At 35.9% G+C, this 16,405-nt stretch overlaps 1 protein-coding gene and 1 pseudogene across 11 annotated transcripts in view; one reads left to right on the top strand and one right to left on the bottom strand.

Annotated features, from left to right (window-relative positions):
* The window catches only part of ERC1 (ELKS/RAB6-interacting/CAST family member 1), a 549,485-nt gene that overhangs the window by 467,797 nt on the left and 65,283 nt on the right, over positions 1-16,405 (top strand). The window contains exon 20 of one of the 11 annotated variants that reach the window (XM_041736578.1): positions 5,628-5,646. The exons of 9 other annotated variants lie outside the window; for them this stretch is intronic. The gene's annotated coding sequence lies outside the window, so the exon portion shown is untranslated. Of the gene's footprint in view, positions 1-4,511; positions 4,793-5,627; positions 5,647-16,405 lie in introns of those variants that run through there. One more of the 11 variants, XM_041736577.1, reaches the window with a different exon arrangement.
* On the bottom strand, positions 15,752-16,271 carry LOC121480212 (annotated as a pseudogene).

Here is a 16,405-nt window from a genome sequence, read left to right as displayed (position 1 = left end):
TTTTTTTTTTTTTTTACACAATCATTCTCACATCCTGTTTCTCTGTAATTCATGAAATTGTTTGGTGTGCTTTCTGTTTTCTGATTTTCACCTGATTCCTGTGTGTATTGCTATGCTTCTGACATAGTGGGATTGGGTTTTGTGGCTTTTTTTTTTTCTTTTTGTGTGTTAATAGTCACTTTTATAATTTCTTTTTTTACATTTTTGGGAGAACTTCCAGGGCATATATTTAAATTTGTCCTGTTTTGATCTTATTTATAAACTACCTTATCTAGTATTATATTACAGTGTCCTGGTAAGGTTTATAGTGACTTGCATCAAACTGGAACTAGAAAATTGTTCAAATATTCTGCCAGTAGGCTTGAGGTCTACTTTTCATGATAATTAATTATAAATATATGTCTTTAAAAAAACTGTACTGTGAACTGAAACCTTTGGTTTCTATCTATAAAAGGATTCTCTGAATTCTCAAGGTCAGTGGTTCTACTAAGGACATCCCCTAGGGCTTTGGCATTACTCTCAAACTATCCTTAAAAATAAAAAGTAAAGAAGTAAAGGAAGACCTTTTAAAAAGTCAGTCTAAAGAATTCTTTATCCTCTCTTTTATGGATTGCTGCTGTGTTAAACAGTTGCCAGGACACTGTCTAGATTCTCCTTTCCAGGCCAATTGGCTAGAAAATATAGTCCAGCTGTGGCAGTATCTCCCTTTGATCTGATGCCCTGGAGGTTTGACTAAGGAAATCCTTTTCTTAGAAAAAATAATAATTACAATTAATAAGTTCACACATATTGGTGGCCTTGCACTCCCTGGATTCACTGCCCTTGCTTATTGGTGATCTCACTCTTTTGGAGTCAGTTCTCCCTGAAAAGTCTGTATCTTGGTGTTATACTTCTTAAAATGATGAGGACATGTGTAGATCTCTCACTAGCAAACACAGCCAAGAAGGATGATGAGGTAAGTTGTACAAAGGGGCATATACTGTGAAGATGGGATTCTTTCCAAATGACTTTATCCTGAGGGTGTACAAGGCAAAATGTATACCAGACAAAAAGCTATTTGGGTTAAAGCATTGCATGCCAAAGCTAAAGCTGAGCAAGTTCATGTGTTAATTCTCTTTATCTACACTCCCCCCTGCAAGGGTAGTTATTTATCATCATGAAGGATGTGCGGGCCATACAGTAGTTGTATAGAGAATACCAGTCCCTTCCTTCTAAAAGAACCTGCCTTGTCTATTTTGGCAGAACATAGGAGCTTCTTGGCATGCCTTAGTTGGAAGTAATTATATTGGTTGTATGCCGTTTCTAGCCAATCAGAAGAAACAGGTTAATGTCACAGGAAAGAACGCCCATAGATAACTTCACCAGGAGACTGAAAACTGAACAAACCTACACATAGACTTGTTCCTAAAGTCTCCATTTTATTTTCTCTTCTTCCCTAAGAGAATGACTCCTATCAAGAGTTCAAATGCTATTGATTTGGGTGTTTTTTTTTCAATTATTGCACTATTGAGCTTATTGCACGAAAATATTAACTGCCATGGATTTAACACAGTGCAGTTGTAATTAGCTGGCCTTAACTGGAGTTCCTATGATATGATCTTTCACGTTTTTAAAATGTGCTATAAATGTCATAATATCATAAGGGTTTTACCTTAAGAAATGCATGAGTGACTCCTAAAACATTGCAGAATTCTAACAAAATTTCAAATTTTTGAAATTGATGATTTACCTTATCAAACTTAAGAATATAAATAATGTTTTACATCCAAAACATTTTGTAACACAGTATATATATATATATATATATGTCAGCAAAGCAGTCTTACTGGATATAATCAATACTGAGACAGGAATTGAATCATAAAAGTATAGAGCTAAAAGGGTCTAGGCAATTTCACAAGAAGTGGGAGAACATAATGGTTAGGAGTCTAGGCTTTGGAGCAGAATGCCTCTGGTGAGATCCTACCACCACGGTGTATTAGCTTGTGACTTTGAACGAAGTATTTAGCCTCCTCATACTTCAATTTCTTCATCTTTCAAATGGAGGTTGTTATGAGAAGTAGATGAATTGTTTGTTAGAGGCATAAACTATGGAGCCAGACCACATAACTTTGCATCTCGACTCCTCCACATTCTTTGTGGCCTAGGGAAATTAACTCAATCTTTGAACTCCAGTTTTTTTGTAAAAATGGGTTTATTTCATTTCATTTTATTTTATTTTATTTTATTTTATTTTATTTTATTTTATTTTATTTTGAGAGAGAGTGTGGGAAGGAGGAAGGACAGAGAGGGAGAAGGACTATTAATATCTAGTCCAGTGCCCCCATTCTGTAGGTAAGGGTGTGTGTAAAAAATAATAATAATAAATAAGAGGATTTAGATGTGATGTTAAGGCCCCCAGGCATTTCTGTGGTCTGAAAAGAGGAACTAGTAGCTCATCTAAGACATATTGATGATTTTATCTCCTTTTTAATCACCAAAATTTTAATCTCTTATATGCTGAGGAATTTTTTTCCTTAAGAAAACACCTTGAATTTTTCTATAAAAGAAATGTATTCATTGAAACTTTCTTTGAAAGAATTTGCTGTCAGGTAACCCTCCTGAGACACACAGAATAAAGCGAGTGTTACCTCCAGTTAGAAAGCATGAGAGTCCCTTCTCTCTCCCCTCAACCTATAGAAAATCCATGTGAAATGTGTCCCTGCTACTGTCTATCCTTTTAATCTGTTTTCTTTTTTTTTAATTGTATGTATGTATTTATTTGTGAGAGAGAGAGAGAGAGACAGAGCAAGGACATGAGCAGGGGGAGGAGCAAAGGGAGAAGGAGAAGCAGACTCCCCATCAAGCAGGGAGCCGGAAGCCAGAAGCTCAATCCCAGGATCCTGAGATCATGACCTGAGCCGAAGGCAGATGCTTGACTGACTGAGCCACACATGCGTCCCTGTTTTTTTTCTTTCTTTGTTCCTTTAATAGTAGAATGTAGGCCCACTGGGAACAGGGACTTTAATATGTTTGCTTTTATATTTCTATCATCTAGAACAATGCCTGGTATCCAGTAGGCCCTCACTAAGTATATATTGAATTAATTAACTTCTAAATTCATGAGATCCAGAGAAGAAACAGTAAAGTTTACATTGAAACTAGGAGCATTGAATTAGCTGTTAGCTTTAATATAAATATTACTAGTACAAGAAAGGGAAGTTTTGAAAGGGAAGATAGGAAGTGTCTAGAAACAAAAGACTTGTAGAGAGAAATGTTAAAAATTCAAAGGAAAGTCATAAGTAAGTCAGAGAATCTAGCTTCTGTAATTTCATGCTAAATAAAAAAGAGTATAATTCAGAAATCTTTTCTACTTGAAAACTGAACATCTTTCAGGTGGAAACTTTTCTGCTAGTAGCGTGTGGTACATAGCCATCAAGAAGAGGTACCATGGCCATGTGTTCTTTGTGGACCTCATTCTGTGGAAGCACTTTGTAGACTAGCACCAGACCCCTCCAATAAAGGATGTACTTGTCAAGAGGTTTAACAGTTGGTCTTGGTATCACACCATCCCACTGACTAAAATCTGGAAATGAGTTGCAGGACTATTAGATCAGCACTATAGCTCTCAAAACATGATTTGAACCAGTGTGTTATGAACCTTTTCTTTTTTAATTAGAGATGATATCAGTGTTAAGCTTTTAAAACAAGTGTTTTAAAAACAAGTCTCTTTTTCTTTTGGCATTTCCTTTTCCTTATGGTGTGTCCTAGTTGGGTTGTCCACATAATCTTATCAGCTTGAAACATCCTGAAAGTATTCTCTTGATTAGTACTACAGTGGAAATCTCTTAAATCTCCAGAGAATATGTCTCTAGAAGGGAAGTATTAGATTAAGATGTTACAAAATTGATTGGTGTAGTGAATTAGAATGTTTTGTCAGTGTGGTCCAAATTGTTTATTGGACCAGCTGTTTAAACAGTTTGGACCAATACCAGGATGAGTTTTTGACTTAACAGGCAAGAAGGAATTTGACCTTGTATTTTCAGAAGTGGATCAGAGATTTTAGCAAGATGCTTCTTTCTTTAAAAGCCTGGAAAAGCCATTAGAATTTAGCAAGCGGGAGGATCCTAATTGCAGAGGAAAGTAACATTTGTTAAACACTATGGGCCACTTTCATGTCTCTTACCCCATCTTTAGTTTTCACAACCACTCTAAGATGTTTATAAATGAGGAAACAGAGTTCATGGAAGTTAAGTAATTTTCCAAGATTCACAGGTAACAGGTGGAAAACATTTAAACCCAGGACTGACATCAGATCCCGTGCCCTTCACATTATACCATAATTAAAAGAGAAGGAATATTCTACTTTAAAGTTCTTTGGACATAATAGACACTTGGTAGAAGTATGTTGAATTGAATTGTATTCCTGTGTAGGAAAATAACAAAACAGTAAGGGATTTCCTTTATAAAAGGAACCTAAGTGGATTTCTGACCTCACGTTACTGATTTTTTTTTTTTATACAACTACCCAGAAATCTGGTGACAAATTTGGAACTGTAGAGATTAGAAGCAAGAAGTGGATCTTGAAGGTTGGATAAAGTTGAGGTGGATGGAAGGCTTCCGAAAAAAGAATTTTAGATGGGAACCAATTTGAAGGAAGACCCTAAAAAGGAGAAGCGGCCAGTGTAGAAACCCAGCCTTTGGGCAGCCGGGGTGGCTCAGCAGTTTAGCGCCGCCTTCAGCCCAGGGCATGATCCTGGAGACCTGGGATCAAGTCCCGCGTCAGACTTCTTGCATGGAGCCTGTTTATCCCTCTGCCTGTGTCTCTGCCTCTCTCTCTTTCTCTCTCTCTCTCTCTGTCTCTCATGAATAAATAAAATCTTTAAAAAAGAAAAATGAAGTATCTCTGATCCTTATAGGCCTCAATTAAAAAAAAGAAAGAAAGAAAGAAAGAAAGAAAGAAAGAAAGAAAGAAAGAAAGAAAGAAAAGAAAAGAAACCCAGCCTTGCTAGAATAGAGGCTGTCATTGTCCCTTTATTTTTTCATGGTTATGTCCCACCCACATTCCTGTTTTAATATAGAGTATAATTCAAATTTTAAAAACCTGCAAATATGAGTATCTCACAAGAACAATTCATATTGAATTTTACAAAAGAATAAAATAGCAGTCAGCTTCCTCTAGACATTGTCTGAATCCCTGTGTTCTGAGTTGATTGCCTCTTCATCTAGTTCTGATGTTGTAGGGTCCTAGTCAGAATGTAGGCTTTTGGACCAGATTGCCTGGTTCCAAACCTCTATGTATCTACTTTATTCATTTGTAAGATGGGAACAATATACCTACCTCGTTGGGTTATTGGGTAATTACATGATATAATATAAATATAATGATTAATCGGGTGATTAAATGATATAATAAAAAGCCTTTAAAACAGTGTCTCCGTATGTCATGATTGCTTGATTAATGTTAATCATTAATGTCTGCAACCTGTTGAAGTTGCATGTTGAAGTTTACATGAAGACATGTAAGTTACATAAACTTTACATGAAGTTTACATAATGAAGACACATGTTGACAGTTTACAGCATAATACCCATCTCCCTTTCTGCCTCCCTCCCTCTCTTACTGCATTCTCTTTTTTTCCTCTTAGTTCTCTTGTTCCTTTAAATAGGGAATTGGGTGAGAAGGATTCCAACTATACTTACACCAGGTAAACTCCAGTTTAATAGATAGCATTTCGTGTATACTCTCCTCAGAAATGTCTTAACTAGTTCCTTCTTTGTCCTAGGTATACTGCCTACTGTCTGTGTTGCACGTTTTTGTGTGGATGTAAATTTTCACCTCCTTTAGATAAATACCAAGGACCACAGATTACTGGATTATATAGTAAGAGTAGGTTTCATTTTATAAGCAAGAAACTGCCGTTGTCTTCTAAAGTGTGACTATTAGCATTTGCATACCCACCAACAATGAATGAAAGTCTGTGTTATTCTTGGCAGCATTTGGTGTTATCTGGATTTTGGTCATTTTAATAGATGTGTAGTGGCATCTCACTAGTTTTGTATTTCTCTGAAGACATATTATGTGAAGCATCTTTTCACGTGCTTATTTTCCATCTGTATATCTTCTTTGGTGAGGTACCTGTTAAGGTTTTGGTCTTTGACCCTTTTTTTTTTAAATTGTTTTCTTATTGTTGGGTTTCAAGAATTATTTGTATATTTTGGACAATAGTTCTTTATCAAATATGTATTTTGCAGATATCTTCTCCCAAAGTGTAGCTTGTCTTAAATCTTGAGATTGTCTTTCGCATAGAAGTTTTATTTTAATGAAGTTGACCTTATCTGCCTTGGGCCCAGGGCTTGGGCCCACATCAGGCTCCCTGCATGGAGCCTGCTTCTCTTGCTGCCTTTCTCTTTGCCTCTCTCTCTGTGTCTCTCATGAATGAATAAATAAATAATCTTTAAAAAAAAAACTAGTCTCTAAGATTTTGTTGTATGTATCATATATCTTTCCATCTTACACATCAGTTGATCTCATTTTTTCATTACTTCAAAGTGAGTTAAGAAACACTTATATACATCACCCCATGAGTATTAATTAAAGTCCAAAATAGGGCAGCCTGGGTGGCTTAGCGGTTTAGCGCTGCCTTCAGCCCAGGGCCTAATCCTGGAGACCCGGAATCGAGTCCCATGTTGGGTTCCCTGTATGGAGCCTGCTTCTTCCTCTGCCTGTGTCTCTGCCTCTCTCTGTCTCCTCTCTGTGTATTCTCATGAATAAATAAATAAAATATTAAAAAAATAAATAAATAAATAAATAATAAAGTCCAAAATAAGTTTATGGATTTTTTTAAATTGAAATGCTCAAGTCTTAAGTTATACTATTCTATGATTTTTTACAAATATATATGCATACTTATGTAACCTAAACCCCTATTGAATAAAGAAGGAATAGGCAAACTTTTTTTTTTAAGAATCACATAGGACAGGTACCTGGGTGGCTCAGTTGTTGAGTATCTGACTCCTGATCTTGGTTCAGGTCTTGATCTCATAGTTGTGAGTTTGAGCCCTGCATTGGACTCCACACTGGTAATGGAGCCTACTTAAAAAAAAAGTCACATAGTAAATATTAAGGTCTCTGTAGCAACTACATCTAGTTCTGATGTTGTAGGGTCCTAGTCTGTCACTGTAGTGAGAAAGCATCAGTGGACAATAAGTAATTATTAAGAATGGCTCTGTTCCAGTAAAGCTTTATTTATAGTTACTGAGATTTATTTTATAGAATTTCATATATCGGGCAGCCCCGGTGGCACAGCGGTTTAGTGCCGCCTCCAGCCCGGGGTGTGATCCTGGAGACCCGGGATCGAGTCCCATATCGGGCTCCCTGCATGGGGCCCGCTTCTCCCTCTGCCTGTGTCTCTGCCTCTCTCTCTTGTTCTGTGTCTCTCATGAATAAATAAAAAATAAAATCTTTAAAAAAAAGAATTTTCATATATAATGAAATAGTTTTTTCCAACCATTAGAAAATGCAAAAACTATTCTTCACCAGTAGGCATACAAAAAACGATGGCTGCCTTTGCCCGTTGAAGTTTGCCCACTCCTGATACAGAACATTAACATCTCCCAAGAAAATTTTCTCTTGCCTTTTCCCAGTCTGTACCTACTCTTAGACCTATAGACAAACACAGTTAATGTTTTTGTTTGTTTGACATAAATTAGTTTTCTGTTCTAGAACCCCATATAAATGGAATCATATAGTCGTCTGTACTCTTGTGTAAGACTACTTTTACATTTAAAATTCATTCTTTTTTTTTTTTTTTGGATTAAAGACCTAAATGTGAGACCCAAAACCATAAAAATCCACTAAGAGAGCACAGGCAGTAATTTCTCTGACATCAGCTGTACCAACATCTTTCTAGATATGTCTCCTGAAGCAAAGGAAACAAAAGCAAAAATAACTATTGGGACTACATCAAAATTAAAAGTTTCTGCACAGCAAAGGAAACAGCCAACAAAACTAAGATACAACCTACTGAATAGAAGAAGAAGATATTTGCAAATGACATATCTGATAAAGTGTTACATATCCAAAATATGTAAAGAACTTAGACCTAACTCAACACCAAAAAAAAAATAATCCAATTAAAAGATGGCAGAAGACATGAATAGATATTTCTCCAAAGAAGACATCCAGATAGCCCACAGACACATGAAAAGATATTCAACATCTCTCATTATGAGGAAAATGCAAATCAAAACCGCAGTGAGATATCACCTCACACCTGCCAGGATACTAAAATTAAAAGGTCAGAAAATAAGTGTTGATGAGAATATGGGGAAAAAAGGAAACCTGATGCTCTCTTGGTGGGAATGCAAACTTGTGCAGCCAATGTGGAAGACAGTATTAGAGATTACTCAAAAACTAAAAACAGAACCACCAGGGGCTCCTGAGTGGCTCAGTCAGTTGAGCATCTGATTCTTGATCTCAGCTAGGTCTTAATATCAGGGTCATGAGTTCAAGCCCCACCTTACGCTCAATGCTGGGCATGGAAAAAATATATATAACTGCCCTATGATCCAGTAATCATACTACGAGGTATTTAGCCAAAGAATACAGAAACACTAATTTGAAGGGATATATGTGTCCTTGTGTTTATTGCAGTATTATTTACCATGGCCAAATTATGGAAGCAACCCAAGTGTCCATCAAAAGATGAATGGATACAGAAGATGTATGTGTGTGTGTGACAGAATATTATTCAGCCATAAAAAAGAATGAAATCTTGCCATTTGCAACAACATGGATGAAACTAGATAGTATAAGGCTAAGCTTAAAAAGCCAGTCAGAGAAAGACAGATACCATATAATTTCACTCATATGTATAAATTTAAGAAACAAAAAATCAATAAAGAAAAAGAGAAACCAAAAAACAGACTCTGAATCTTAGAAAACACTCTGATGATCATGAGAGGAGATGGGTGAGGGATGGGTGAAATAAAAGGAGATTAAGAGTACACACTTATGATGAGCAGTGAGTAATGCATAGAATTGTTGAATCACTATATTGTACACCTAAAACTATTATAACACTGTATGTTAACTATACTGGAATTAAACTCATTCATTTTTATTGCTGAGTAGTATCCCATTGTGTGATGACTGATCACAGTTTATTTGGATCTCTTGAATAATCTGGCCTGTTTCCAGTTTGGGACAATTATGGATAAAGCTACTATGAACATTCTTACACATGTCTTTTGGTGGACATATGCTTTTATTTTGGGGGGTAACTACCTACAAATAGACTTGCCTTAGTTACACCATAGTTATGTATTGAGTTTTATAAGAAACTGCTACTTTTTCAAAGTGGTTATATCATTTAATGCTCCCATCAGCAACAAATAAGAGTTCTGGTTGCTTCATATCTTTCTAAACATTTGATACTTTCCATATTTTTAATTTTGACCATTTTTATGGCTGTGTAGAGGTATTTCATTGTGGTTTTCATTTTAATTCTGCTACTGATTAGTGATGAACACTTTGTCATCACTGTGTGTGGAGTGGCTGTTTGTATGTAGTCCTTTCTGAAGCATCTGCTCCAATGTGTATTTTTAATTGGATTTTATCTTATTATTAAGTTATAGGCATTCTTTATATGGCTTAGATACCAGTCCTTTTTGAGAAAAATATTTTGCAAATATTTTCTCCTAGTCTGTGGCTTGTGTATTCAGTTTTTCAGTGGTGCCTTTTCATTATCAGAAGTCTTTAATCTGTTGAAGTCTTATCAGTTTTTAATGGTTATTGCTTTCTGGGTTCTAAGAAACTTTTGCATAACATGTAAGAGCTAAAATATTTCCCCCTGTTTTTTTCCTTTTTCCAGACACTATTGTTTTGTTTCCATGTTTATTTCTATAACCCATCTCAAATTAATTTTGGTGTATATTAAGGTAGGAGTCAAGGTTCTTTTTTTCCCGAATGTATATCCAATTGTTCTTAAATACTGTCCTGTCTCCATGGATTTCTATGCACCTTTGTAAAAAAAAAAAAAAGTCAAAGATATAAATATGTATCTATGTTTGTGCTTTCTGTTTTCTTTCATCATTTAATTTGATCTATATTACCACACTGTCTTAACCATTATAGTTTTATAACGTGTTAAAGTCAGATAGTCTCTTTCCAATTGTTAATCTTTTTAAAGGTGTTTTAGTTATTTCAGGTTGTTTGTATTTTCATATAAATTTCAATTTGTCAGTTTCTATGACAAATCCTGCAGGAGGGGTATTGAGGTTGCATTGATTCTGTAAATCAATTTGGGAACAGTTGACATCCTAACACTATTAAGTCTTTCAAATCATGAACACAGTATATTTCTCCATTTAATTAGATCTTTAACTTTTTATCTATGATGTTTAATTTCAGTTGTTTGCTAATATATAAAATACAGGTGACTTTTTTATAATTGAAATACCTTACAACTTTGCTAACATCACTTATCCTAGTAGTTTAAAAAAAAAAGATTTTATTCATTTATTTGACAGAGAGAAAGCACAAGCAGGGAAGCAGCAGAGGGAAAGGGAGAAGCAGGCTCTCTACTGAGCAAGGAATCCGACATGGGGCTTGATATCCCAGAACTCTGGGATCATGATACAAGCCGAAGGCAGACTCTTAAGCAACTGAGCCACCCAGGCGCCCGTATCCTAATTATTATTATTTTAAAATATCTTCTTTTTTTCCTGTAGATTTGCAAAAGTATCTAGTTTTAAATTTGAGAGGGTTTTTTTTTTTTTTGGTTGTATTGTTATTGATTTCTATGTTAATCCCATTGTGATCAGAGAGTATACTTTGTATTATTTTAATATTTTACATTTTCTGAGACTTCTGTTTTATGAGTCCAGAATATGGTCCACTTTGGTGAACCCAAAAGTGGTGAATCCACTATGTACTCCTGAAAAGAATGGTATTCTTTAGTTATTACATACAGTGTTCTATAAATATCAGTTAGGTATAGGTACTTGTTCAGATATTCCATGACTTTACTAAAAAACTTATGGGGTGGGGGAGCCCAGTCTATTAGTTGCTGAGAAAGAATTATTAAAATCTTTGAGTATGATTGGAATTTTTTAATTCATTCTTTGAATTCTTCAACTGTTGCTTCATGCATTTGGAAGCTGTTATTATTTGTATACCCATTTATGATTGTTTTGTACTCTTATTAAACTGTTCTTCTTGTCTTTATGAAATATCTTTATTTCTAAGAATGCCTTTTGTCTTGAAAATATTTTATTAGTCTTTTTTTTAATACTTTATTTATTTATTCATAGAGACACAGTTAGAGAGAGAGAGGCAGAGACACAGGCAGAAGGAGAAGCAGGCACCATGCAGGGAGCCTGATGTGGGACTCAATCCCGGGTCCCCAGGATCATACCCCGGGCTGCAGGCAGCGCTAAACCGCTGCACCACCGGGGCTGCCCGAAAATATTTTATTAGTCTTAAATCAACAAGGAGCAATATAGAGTGACAGTAGAGGACACTTAAATGTTGTCTGGCAAATAATAGGCCTTCAGTAAATACTTCTTAAATATTGACTTTCTCCAGCTTTAGTTTATCTCAGGATTACTTTTTTGACTATTCATGGTCTTTCATGGTTCCATTATATATTTTATGATTATTTCTTTCTGTGAAAAATGTCATTGGAAATTTGATAAGGATTATACTGAATCCTAGATTGGATTGCTTTGTGTAGTATGGACATTTTAACAATGTCATTTCTTCCAATCCATGAGCTTGGAATATCTTTCCATTTATTTGTGTCTTCTTTGGTTAATGTTTTACTATAAATTCAATATACAGGTCTTTTACCTCCTTTGTTAAATTTATTCCTGGGTATGTTATTCTTTTTGATGTTCTTGTTAACAGAATTGTTTCCTTAATTTCTCTTTCTGATATTTTATTATTGTGTGTGTAGAAACACAAAAAGTTTTCGTGTATTGACTTTGTATCCTACAACTTTATAGAATTCATTTATTAGTTGTTAACAGTTTTTATTATAGTGTTTAAGGTTCTCTCTATATAATATTATGTCATCTGCAAACAGTGTCAGTTTTATATCTTCCTTTCTGATTTGGATGGCTTTTATGTCTTTTTCTTGCTTAATTGCTCTGGCTAGGACTTCCAATACTGTGCTGGAAAAATGTAAAAATAGACATTCTTGTTTTGTCCTAATCTTAGATGAAGCACTCCCAGTTTTTTGTTATTGAAATATGTTAACTGTAGCCTTTATTATGTTGAGGTATGGTCCCTCTCTGCCTCCTTGGTTGAGAGTTTATATCATACATGGGGATGTTTAGTTTTGTCAAATGCTTTTTATGCCTCTATTGAGATGATCATATGATTTTTATCCTTCATTTTGTTAGTGTGATGTATTGTGTTGACTAATTTTGCAAATGTTGAATCATCCTTCCATCATTGGAAGGAATCCCAATCAGAGGTATGATCCTTTTATGTATTGTTGAATTCAGTTTGCTCATATATTCTTGAGTATTTTTGTGTCTGTATTCATCAGGGATATTGGCCTGTAATTATTCTTTTCCTATGGCTTTTTTTTTTTTTTCTGATTTTGGTATCATAAAATGAGTTTGGAAGAGTTCTCCCTCTTCTATTTGTTTTTAAAAAGTGGGAGAATTGCTGTTAATTCTTTATTTATTTTTAAAGACCCTATCCATTTATTCACAAGAAACAGAGAGAGAGAGAGAGAGAGAGGCAGAGACACAGGCAGAGAGAGAAGCACGCTCCATGCAGGGAGCCCAACCTGGGACTTCATCCCAGGTCTTCAGGACCAGGCCCTGGGCTGCAGGTGCAGCGCTAAACCCCTGAGCCACCCAGGCTGCCCAGCTGTTAATTCTTTAAATGTTTGATAGAATTCACCAGTGAAACCATCTGGTTCTGGGCTTTTCTGTTTGGGGAGGGTTTTGATTACTGATTCAATCTCCTTACTCAGTATTAGTCCGTTTAGATTTTCTATTTCTTCATGATTCAAACTTGGTAGGTTGTATGTTTATAGGAATTCATACTTTTCTTCTGGGTTGTCCAATTTTTTGGCATATAATTATGCCCAGTAATCTCATGATCTTGGTATTTCTCTGGTCTCAGTTGTAACATCTCTTTTATTTCTGATTTTATTTATTTGAATCCTCTCTCCTTTCTTTCTTGGGGAGTCTAGCTATTGTTTGTCAATTTTGTTTATCTTTTCAAAAAACCAGCTTAGTTTCACTGATTTTTTTTTCTATTGTCTTTTTTCTGTTTCATTTATTTCTGCTCTAATCTTTGGTATTTCCTCCTACTACTTCCTTTGGACTTCATTTTTCCTTTTTCTGGTTCCTTGAGGTGTAAAGTTAGATTGTTTATTTGAGACTTTTCTTGTTTTTTGAGGTAGGCATTTATTGCTATGAACTTCCCTTTTAGATTGGTTTTGACATTTTAAAGAGAAATAAAGTAAACAGTGAAGTACTCCCTTCTGGTTTTCTTTACCGGCTATCTGCTGAAATATTATGTCTTGAGAAGAGATGATGATATATATACTTCACTAACTCATAACCAGGGAAAATATCAGAATGGCTTGGGACCTCAAGAAGCTTTTATTTGAATCTTTAAAACCTAAGAAACTTTTTTTTCTCTTTTCTTTCTGTTCAATTGGTTGTTAATCTTTTTAACTTTGGAATGGCACTTTGCTGCTTAGACTAGAAGAAAGTTAGGATTCTTTTCTACCAGGAATTATTTCTTTCAGATTTGTATTTCTGTTATATAAAGGGTACATGTGTAATGTTGTTAAGACACTTGTGCTGGATTGTGTTTAATAGTTGGAAGTGAGAGTACTTTTTGGTATGTGACTTTGCTACGTCTCCTGGGGGGACAGTAATATTTTCCTGCAACAGTGGATGATATCCTTTTCTACTTTCTGTTTTCCTCTTTCCCCCAAACTGCTAACAGTCCTTGATAAGCAGAGCACAGAAACAAGCATTGTTCATCAGCATTCTCACCAGCTTTACCAGATCCTGAATCTCATTCAACTAAGAAAGGTGCCAGTTATCTGTATCTATTCAGCCTTATCTCACAGCAAGGAAGAGACAGAAAAGGTATTGGTTACAAAAATAATTATTCCTCTATGAACAAAGCTCTCATGCACATCATTCCTCCTTGATGTGTTTTGGGCTTTCCAGAATAACTGCAGGACAATGTTGATCTGTTTACATGACTCGAACAGAACTTTTAGCTTTTAGCACAACCTTTCAACTGCCAAAGTTGTTTTTCTCTGACAGACTCAGAATTAGGATCAACTATCATTTTTCTGGCCCTAATGCACTAAGATATTAAATTCCTCAAAGTTCAAATATGTCTGTTTTTCTGTTTCATATGAACTATCCAAGAAAAATGTAGACAGCTGTTTGATATAATTAAAAAAGAATGAAGGTCAGAGACTTTAAGTAATTCATTAACCTCTTAGAACCTCAGTTTATTCATCTCTAAAATGAGTGTGATGATAACTATTGTATTTCTCTTAAGGCAGTATGACTGTGAAAGTTGTTTGTAAATTCATAATTTGCTATACAAACAATAGGTACTTGGTGACCTGCACACAACTAGCACACCCTCCTCTACAGCTTTTGTGTGGTACTTGAAGTATATACAAGTAGTCCTTGTTTTTAGTTTTTAGAACATGTTTAATGTTCCTTTTAATACATCAAGGGAATCCTCATGGGAGCGGGATATAGTTGTTTGACACCAAATCTCTGTTTAACACCAACTTTCAATATTTCTGGATTAGTCACTCTTCCAAAAAAATCAACATTTTCTGAAGCCCATATGCTTTGTGATAATTTGCAGATATTCTCAGAATTCTAGAACCTTTGCTCTAGGCTGCAGTTTTTTGCCAAATTCAAACTACAACTATATGTTTTGTGGACTATAATAGTTGATAGAGTAAGATAAAGTAGTACATGCTGGTGAGATTAGAATGCTCTATAAACATGATCACGGAAATAGAATACTGCTTCTATTTCCTAATGATAATCATGCCTCAATTTTTTTCACCATATTTTGTCTACCTTTGTACTTCTTCTTTTTTTTTTTTTTTTAAGATTTTATTTATTTATTCATGAGAGACGCAGAGAAAGAGGCAGAGGGAGAAGCAGACTCCATACAGGGAGCCTGATGTGGGACTCGATCCCAGGACTCCAGGATCATGCCCTGGGCCAAAGGCATATGCTCAACCACTGAGCCACCCAAGCGTCCCTACCTTTATACTTCTAAATTCAACTTACCTTTCTTTATCCTTTCATAATTTATTTATTTATTTTATTTATTTATTTATTTTTAATTTATGATAGTCACAGAGAGAGAGAGAGGCAGAGACACAGGCAGAGGGAGAAGCAGGCTCCATGCACCGGGAGCCTGACGTGGGATTCGATCCTGGGTCTCCAGGATCGCGCCCTGGGCCAAAGGCAGGCGCTAAACCGCTGCGCCACCCAGGGATCCCTATCCTTTCATAATTTAGAACGTCTGTGATTCTTTTTTTTTTTTTTTTTTTAAATTAAGGTGTTGGCGGAATTGTGTTTCTTTCTGAAGGGAAACCTTTTTTTTTTTTTTAATTTTTATCTATCTATGACAGCCACAGAGAGAGAGAGAGGCAGAGACACAGGCGGAGGGAGAAGCAGGCTCCATGCACCGGGAGCCCGACGTGGGATTCGATCCTGGGTCTCCAGGATCGCGCCCTGGGCCAAAGGCAGGCGCCAAACCACTGCGCCACCCAGGGATCCCCTAGAACGTCTGTGATTGAACCAGATTTTATCTCCAACTTTTTTCTTTTTCTTTCCTTTTCTTTTAAAGTATAATTTCCATTTTTCCCCCCAGAGGATAGCTTTTCATCAGACTTAAAAATTTAGCTCCATACATTGGCTTTGGCAAAGGTGATAGGGCAGCACCTGCAAGTCTAAATCAGGATAAGGGTGTTTGGTCCTTCTGGGCTTCACGAATACCATTCCTGACTGCCTTGCTGTGAATGGCATAATTCCTGCAGTAACAGCTTGAGAAGTTTCGTTTACAGCTTGAGAAGCATAAAGGTGTCAAAGACCCCTGCTTCAGAAATGTCCTGATGGCTGCATCCTCTACTGTGTTTCAAACAATGAACATCTTAATGGCCTACTGCTAGAGCTCACATCAGGCACAGTTGGTGCAATGAATAAGCTGCACATGGTTGGCAGCCCTTTTCTTCATGGTAATTATTCCTTCTTTTCTTGGTCATATTGGAAGCAAGCACCCAAGGGTTCCACTTTTTCTTAGAAAAACATTTTTGTGCTGTAGAGGTGTTGTAAGTGTTGGGATTCCTTCAAGATGACTGCCTCTGCCCTTCTTCTAATAGCCCACTAGAACATTTAG

Source organism: Vulpes lagopus, chromosome 21 (genome assembly GCF_018345385.1).
Source record: "Vulpes lagopus strain Blue_001 chromosome 21, ASM1834538v1, whole genome shotgun sequence".
In the NCBI taxonomy this organism is placed as follows: domain Eukaryota; kingdom Metazoa; phylum Chordata; class Mammalia; order Carnivora; family Canidae; genus Vulpes; species Vulpes lagopus.
This window is presented reverse-complemented; position numbering and strand designations above follow the sequence as displayed.